This window comes from Cetorhinus maximus, chromosome 35 (assembly GCF_964194155.1).
Source record: "Cetorhinus maximus chromosome 35, sCetMax3.hap1.1, whole genome shotgun sequence".
Taxonomy (NCBI): domain Eukaryota; kingdom Metazoa; phylum Chordata; class Chondrichthyes; order Lamniformes; family Cetorhinidae; genus Cetorhinus; species Cetorhinus maximus.
Genome location: NC_135913.1, coordinates 11,180,699 through 11,189,178, shown reverse-complemented (window position 1 = coordinate 11,189,178; position 8,480 = coordinate 11,180,699). Strand labels below are relative to the sequence as shown.

Genomic DNA, 8,480 nt, shown 5'->3' with positions numbered 1-8,480 from the left:
CGTCATTTTCCTAAATACCTCCTTGTGAAACTTCGTTTTAAATGTTGATATATAACGCTCCTTTCAAGCACATTGGCAAGGGGAGGGCTGGGGAGTTTGTGAAATGCAACAGATACATAGAAGATTCTGTTGTGTTGTTCAGTTGAGCGGACTTAATTTGTGTGGATCCGTTAAAAGTTAATATATGCCTCCGGTCAGAGCTTGGGTTGTGGAATATTGATGAGCGTCACTGCTGAATCTCGGATGACGAGTTTTATCTAACGTTGGGTCACATTTTTAGCAGCAGATACCACCGGCTATCCACGTTCATCATGCCGGAGCTCCACCATCGATTTTTAATTTGGTAATTTCCATGAGGTGACCAGGACTGCACACAGTACTCAAATTGTGGCCTTACTAATGATTCATACAGCTCCACCATAACCTCCCTGCCAGTATATTTCAGTCTCGTCTAAGAAACGAAATGATTCTACTTGACACCTCATCTGCCTTTCATGTAACAATCTGGAATCTGTGGAGATTCGCTCCAATGTCCATCACTTCCTCTAAACCTCCCAATACTCTCTTCATTAATTGTGTATTCCCTTCGACCTGTTTGAGCTCCCAAGATGCATTACATCGCTCTCCCCCAGGTTGAATTCCATTTGGCACTTTTCTGACCATCTAACCTGTCAATTGATATCTCTTTGCTATCAAACCTCCTCACTATCAAACACAGCCACTTTTCTCCTTGCGTGAAAACTTCATGAAGATTCCCGCTATATATATTTCCAAATAGTTAATATATGCCATGAAAAGCACGGCTAAATATGCATGTGGCTTTTTTCAGGAGAGAAACCTGGTTGCTACAAACCCATCTCCCAAATACCCTTAACGCTGATGTTTTCAGGATTTACGTCGGTGCTCGGGCGCTGTTTTAAATGTAAGTTCTCCATTCGCTCTGCCATGCAGCCTGATAAACAATTCCCAGTGATGTTTGCAGCAAAACAGTGCAATGGATTTGAAACCTTTGCATTATAGCTGTGCCCCGTTGATTGGTGACACATAACCTCCTGGGCTCAGAAATCAATGCCGCCCAGGCCTAATTCCAACCAATCTCCAACGCTTCATTATGAAGACAGCCAGAAGAGGGTAAACCCGAGGCAAAACAAGAATGAGCTCCCCCCAACAATGTTGTTCTGAGGCTTGTGAAGCGGCGCTGCTGTATGACTGTTAATCAGATAAATACATCAATCACAGCGGCAGTTGGCCTGTTACTTACCGCTTTCCCAACTTGTTCTGATCGCCTCAAGTCATCGATTGAGGGCCAGGCGGAAATTTATTTCAGTTCCCTGACATTGCAACTCCCGCGAATAATAGCACCAAATATAAATTTCAACAGGCACTCGGTAATTTCTTGTTGAAGCCCCCGTCGTGAGTTTTCCCGATTGTGAGCAACTTCCTCCTAATTCGCCATGAAATCCACACGCTGCAATTCCAACATCCTGGAGATACAGCAACATTTCCACACTATTTTTACTTCAGTGTTTGAAGTGCTTATATATTTTATATAATTTAGCATCTTTCCGAAGGCAATTGTGAATGAGCAACTTGCACTGGTCATGCGCGACATGCCCACACCCCATGAAATAAATAGAAAAGAGATTGCATAGATACCAGTCTATTGTTGACGGGAGATTTTGCAGCTTAAGGTTTGCTTTTGACAGGTTATTTTCATCATTGACAAGAAGCAGATCGTATCTGTTGCTGAACAGCTTTGTGAAGATCGGATCATTCAGCAGCTCTGGGAGAAACATACACTCACAGCTCGCTGGTAACCTGAACTTTCAACTGGGCAAATCCGAGATTTCCAGCCTGTGCGCGATCAATCAGCGAGGAAGATTGCGGAATCCGCCACTCACTGCCCCTTAAATTTAAAAAACAGATACTAGGGAAATTGCTCCAGGTGGCCGGTTAGCTCAGATGGTTAGAGCTTGGTGCTAATAACGCCAAGGTTGCGGGTTCGATCCCCGTACGGGCCAACGTATTTTACTCGATTTAGAAGTAATTAAATCCCGGACCCGTTTCAGTTGTTATTCCTAATCTGTCACATTGAAAAAGCGTTTCGAAAAGTTCTTCTGCAGCGTTGCAGGCTGTGTCTTTTTCCATCCATGCTTCTTGCGTCTGGGACATTTCTGCCTCTAGTTCTGACAAATCCGTCCTTTTAACAATTCTGTGCCACAAATTTGTTGGCGACAAGACAACAAAGCTTTGCTACTGTACAACGGAACACATGCAAACGACGCTCTGCTCAGCATCTCTGGGGCAAATATATCCTCACAGCTCCCTGGTAACCTGAAGCTTTGACTGGGCAAATACGAGAGTTCCAGCCTGTGCGGGATCAGTCAGGGAAGGAAGAATGCTGAATTCTCCACTCACTGCTAGACTGAATTTGAAAAGCATTTGATCAAACTAGGAAACGTGCAGCTTGGCGACCAGTTAGCTCCGAGATAAAGGCAAAATGCTGCGGATGCTGGGAATCTGAAACAGAAATAAAACATGCTGGAAAAACCTCTTCAGAGTCATACGGACTCGAAATGTTAACTCTGTCTTTCCCTCCACAGATGTTGTCAGACCTGCTGAGTTTTCCCAGCACTTTCTGTTTTTGATCAGTTCGCTCCAATGGTTAGAGGATGGTGCTAATAGCGTTAAAGCTCACGGGTTCGATCCCCATTGAACAACGAGACATGGGAGATGTATGGTAAGTCGGTGCCTTTTCCAGTTTAGTTGCAGTCCTTCTACTGTTCCATTGTTCGAGGTTCAGTGGTAATTCCTATACTGTCACATCGGAATAGGTTTTCGAATAGGACCGTGTTCTCCTGCGGCATCGCAGATTGAGCCTTTTTCTCTTCCACACTTCTTGCCTTTGGAAAATTTCTGCCTCTTGTCCTGACAAATCCGTCCTTCTTTTCACACTTCTGTGCAATAAACCTGTCAACATCATGGCAACAAATATTTTCTCCTGTACAGCGGAACACTTGCAGACGAGCAGTGACATCGCTGTTAACTGTGCCCATACCTGCCGTTCGCTGCAATGCTGCAGGCAAATTACCTCGAGACAACTTGCAAGCGTCAGTGCGACCAATCATACTAGCCTACCATAAAGTGATTGCATTGAAGCTATCAACAGTCCTCTACACGACAACAATAACTCGCTTCACAACAATTTCACGCAAATTCTGCATCTGTCAGCAAAGTCTATCCATTATCAAATTTCTCAACAGTCAGTCAGTTGCTGGCGAGGCCAAAAAAACATTTGCTGCTTCGAGATGTCTTTTAAAAAAGCAGCACAATATACTCCTAATGTGTTGTTAATTATTCTCCAACATGCCCGGAACGATTTAAAATACTGAACTGCGCAAAGTCTACTTCATTGCTGAGCTACTTGTAAGCGACGGATAAACTAGGTCGCTGAGAAACCAATGTTTTCCCGTCTAACTTGCCGTAATTCCAATCTCAGATTCAGACAATTTAGCCACGAAATCACCCAGCAGAGGGTAAACTCAATGCCAAATAACTGTGAGCTCTCCCCACGGTTTAGTAGTTTTGCTGTATGACTGTTACTGGGATAGATTTATAAATCACCGAGGGCAGTTGGCCTGTTATTTGTTCTCTCATTTACTGGTTCCGCAACTTGCTCCAATCGCCTAAAGCCGCTGATTGAGAGCCAGGTGGAAATATCTTTCAGTTTCCTGCACTTGCAACTTCCCCGGCTTTTACTACCAATTTTAAAATTCAACAGGCACTCGCTCATTTCTCGCTAAAGAACCAGTGAGAAGTTTGCAAAGCTGTGACCGTCTTACTTCTCATTCGCAATTCAGTTCCAATTCCAAGCTTCACTTGAATCAACCTGAGGACAGGGCAACATCTCAAAACTAATTTTACTTCAATGTTTGAAGTGCTTTCACTTTGTAAATTTAGCAATCCTTCCCAAGGCAATTTCGGATGAGCAACTTATACTGGTCGTGGAGGCATATCCATATCTCATGATATAAATAGAAAAAGAGAGATTGGATAAGATATCAGCCTGTTGATGGCGAGAAGTTTTTCAGCTTGAGGTTTGCTTTCGGCGGAATATTTTGAACATTCAGAAGGGGAGCGCTGATGTTGCTGATCAGCTTTGTGAAGATCGGGACAATGAGGCAGCTCTGGGGAAACTCATTCCCTTCCAGCTCGCTGGTAACCTGAAGCTTTGAATTACAAATACGATAGTTCCAACGTTCCGGTTGGTGCGCGGTCAGTCAGCAAGGACTGAGTGTCGATGGTCCTTGGGTCGTTCTTCGGTACCATTCCAGACACAGAATCCGAGTGACCCCCGCCCCCTTGCTGCCTTGATACTGTCTCAAAGAAGTGTACTGGAAGGATATTGAGCGTGTATTGTTTTCATGTTGTGAAAAAGTGTCCGCATGTATGATAGGAAAGAATCAAGGCGCATAATTCTCAGTCGGAGCACATCTGAACATTCCCCCTACATACTGTGATATTTATCTGGCTGTCGCTATCACTGATCTCGTTTCCTTCTTTCTTTTGGCGAACCTATTGACAATCATGATTATCGCCAGAAGAAACTCCGGCCTTTCCAAATGTATCTCTGTCTATATGGTGTCTGGAAACAGCAGATCTACTGATCATGTTTTTCATATATTAGAATAGCAAACTTTCAGCAAAGTCTTTACACATTCATTCCTCTCCAACACTGTCATAGTTATGGCAGTATCAAACTTTAAGTTGAGCCGGCACTCCGTCATTTCGCGCTGAAACACCCGTCATAAGTTGGCACTGAAGTGGCCGCCTTACTTCTCATTCGCAATTTAGCTCCATTTCCAATCTTCAGTTGTCACTCTCATGGCCAGAATTTTAATGCAAAGTATGTCACTGTGAAAACTGCTACAGTGAGCATAACAGCGGTCTCTGTGCTGATCTATTGGGAGAATATGCCATTCTGATTTGCTTAGGAACACAAATGTTCATTTCTCAGCAACTGAACAAACTGCAAAAACGGGTGATCAACAAACTGATCATTAACAATGTTCACTAGTGTTCCCGCCCTGGCGCGGATTTTGTTTCCATCGTCTTCCAGGGTAGCGGACTGTTCCCATGTTTTCAGGTGACGTTCCAGGCAGCAGAATTTTGGATGAGCACAGGTATGTGTAGGGTGGAAGATGGGAGGCCGGCCAGGGGAACACTGGAATAGTCAAGCCGACAGTGAACAAAGGCATGGATGAGGGTTTCAGCAGCAGATGAGCTGAGGCAGGGCCGCAATTGGCCGATGTTTAGGATGTTCAAGTACTGAGTGTTCATCTGATAACAGCCTGCCAGTCTGCCTAATATCATGCAGTTTTATCAGAGTCATTAGGGGTAAAATGGGTACAGCGTCAGCCATTATTGTTCAATATTAGGATTGTTACTGTGTCTGTATCTCTGGAACATTATGTCACTGCGGGACTTTTCACATTTCAATGCAATCAGAAGCTGACCAAAATGTCCCAGACTGTGGCCAAGGACTGAGACCCTTTAAAGCTGAAGTTTGCCCCTTTAGCTCGTCCAATTGGGATAATTCCCTGCAGGATATTTGCTGTTCATGAACCATTAATATCAATAATTCCTGGCACTGAGTTCAGTGAGAGGGATGAAGAGTCAGTGAACAGAGCGGAGTGTCACAGCTGTTCTGTTCCTGACTCTCTCCCTCCCGGTCTTTTAGTGAAGATCCGGTCTCCCAGGGAATGTGTTGTCCCCAATTCCGCCCGATTCCCGTCTTTTAACACTGAGAGAGGTGACAGCTGTCAGTAACTCCAGTATCGGGATCCTGGTGAGTTCATTGTGGTTCAGTGTTTAGACAACACAATAAGAAGGAAAGTTCATGGAAACTATGATAACTCAGATTCAGGAGGGGATCAGACACGGGGGCAATGGGCGCTCTCAACCTTCTGATTCAGGTTCCTGAACGTTACGGAAAAAGACATGATATTTGTTGCATTGTTGATGTTGTGGTCGGAGGGCCTATTAGATGAGGCGTTTTACTTCCCTGTGTCGTGCAAGGTTATCAGAAGATTGTAGGTTGCAGTCCTGCAATTTGTCCTATGATCATTTGACGCAGATAAATTGTCGTGTACAGAAGTTCTCGCACACTTTGTGTGTAGAATTCTTTTTTCTAATTCCCTCGGTAAAAACTCTGGCTTTAACTCTTTGACGGTGGCACTGGGTCCGAGATTCCCAGTCAGCGGGAATAGTTTTGGGCTGATCTTACTTGTTCAAATTTACAAAAAAATGCATCGAATCCCTCCTGCAATCATGAGGAAAGATCTCGGTAAAGGAATAGTCAGTGGGTTAAATGTAGGGACTGAGCTGTGGTTAGGTGCCGGGAATTGAAGAGGGTTAGGAGTGAGTTCAAGAGACAAACAGATTTACAGAGGAAGAAAACTGAAAGATTGGCGACGAGGAAGAGAGAGGAATATGAACGGTCTTCACCATCTTTCAAATTTTATTCAATGAAAGATCAAAAGAGAAAATAATCTCTGTGTCAAGGAGCTGCTGATAGTGCAGTGACCAGAAAATAGAACTGGAATTAGGAGAATCATCGTGTTCACTGAGGGAGAGGCGATGGGATAAGAAAAGAAAAGTTGCGAGGGGGCGGGGATGAATGCCAGGATCCTGAATAGCTGCCGTCCAAAAGCAATGGAAATAAAGGGAAAATACGTTTGATAAATTAATAAATTGGTGGCAGATGTTATAATGTAAGTTATTCTGTCATGTTACACTCACTGTTTACAAGATACTCGTTTACTGTCAGGTTACCAAGATGCGCGTTTACTGACAGATTACTAATGAATTCTGCCTCTTTAGTCATTACTAATTACTAAATCGAGTGTGGCCGGTTCCTCTCGGTTTTAAAATTCCTTCTTTTAGCAAGCTGTCCTGGGTTCAAGCTACCAATTCACTGATTTCACTGAAATTCCGATTCAGCCCAGTTTTAGTGAAAGAGCCAGCGTCGGGTGTTCGGACACATAGGGAACGGTCGACTGACTGTTGGTGTGAAGGGCCTTTCCTCTCGAGGAACTTTAATATTCCAGGATCTCTAAAAACTACCGCTGTTCCTGAATCTCTGAGACGAAATCTGCACTCTCTCCTGTATATAAAACAATGCTCAAGACATTTCCAATTACGTGAGCGCCCTCTTATAAAGGACAACGTTCACTCCCCGTCGGGGAATTGAACCCCGGTCTCCCGCGTGACAGGCGGGGATACTAACCACTATACTAACGAGGAACTGCTGCACTTTGGCACAGAGTAGAGAAACCTGGGGTTAACGTCACTCAGTAACAAATGAAAATGCTGAAGTGGCAAAATGTGGGACTGGAGGGGGCTTCCATCAGTTGTTTCCGATACTTCTGATTGAAGTCGCTGTTGTTCATATGCTGTCAGGAACTTATGATGCTTAATAACCCACAAATTGATAGATTTGTAGAATGAAAGAAATTGAATTATCCTCCGATCAGCACGTTCATATCGTGAAGGATTCCTCTTTTGTGTAATGTCTCGGTTTAGCAATGGGAAAATCTGACGGCCAGTGAGATCCGCGGATGTAACACTCACACCAAACTTCCAGGGAAGTTGCCAATATGGGGAATTGTCAGTAAATACACGGCAGACGCCTGTGCTCAATAATGCGCACGACTGACGAAAAAATGTAAATCCTGTACCTGCAGTGAAAGTCTAGGAGAGTTCAGAGACAATGAAAATGTCATTAATTCAGGTTATCTGTTTTGTGGCAAATCCTGGCAAAATAGCACTTCTTCTGACCCCATTTTGGGACTTATAATAATGATAGGGATTTATTTTTCCTCTTGAAACATTTCCCGACCAAGAACCCAATGAGGGGAAAAATTACCCAAATGTTAAAATGAAAGCTGAGTATATTTATGTTCACCCTGCAGTGACGGGGGAATCCCCCCGACCCCTCTCATTATTGGGTCCAGCCTCCTGCTGGGCCGCCGTCTTGCATTTGTGCAGCAGCTGTTTATTATTCGGTTCAGCTCTGTCTCTCCCGTCACTGGCTCTCCATCCTGTCGATGGTGCTGTCTCATGAACTCCGAGAAGGTAACGCATTCGCTTATTAAAATCACAAGACAGAGGCTCTTTGAGTGAAACATTTGGACCCAGACCGAGTGTTTAGTTCACCACCCAGCAGCTCCTGGGAATTACATGCACTGCATTCAATTGCTTTACAAATAACTGGTTACTGATTGATATATGCACCCATCCTTGACTGTATCAATGACCTTCAAGGGAAAAGGCTTCCTCCCGTCTGCTGTTGAAGCTGCGCCCCTGGAGCTTCAGTTGTGCAGGACATCACTAGTGAAGAGTGCATGCACCAGGCGGCTTATAACCAGGTTTCTCTTTTCTAAATTTTTCAGAGTATCCAATTGTTCCGGTGCTACAAA

At 44.1% G+C, this 8,480-nt stretch overlaps 2 non-coding genes across 2 annotated transcripts; one reads left to right on the top strand and one right to left on the bottom strand.

The window, feature by feature from the left end:
• Positions 1-1,947: 1,947 nt before the first annotated feature.
• On the top strand, positions 1,948-2,021 carry trnai-aau (transfer RNA isoleucine (anticodon AAU)). The gene has a single exon. It is a non-coding gene; the product is annotated as a tRNA-Ile (tRNA).
• Positions 2,022-7,233: 5,212 nt separating this feature from the next.
• Positions 7,234-7,305, bottom strand: trnad-guc (transfer RNA aspartic acid (anticodon GUC)). Its single transcript has one exon. It is a non-coding gene; the product is annotated as a tRNA-Asp (tRNA).
• Positions 7,306-8,480: the final 1,175 nt, after the last annotated feature.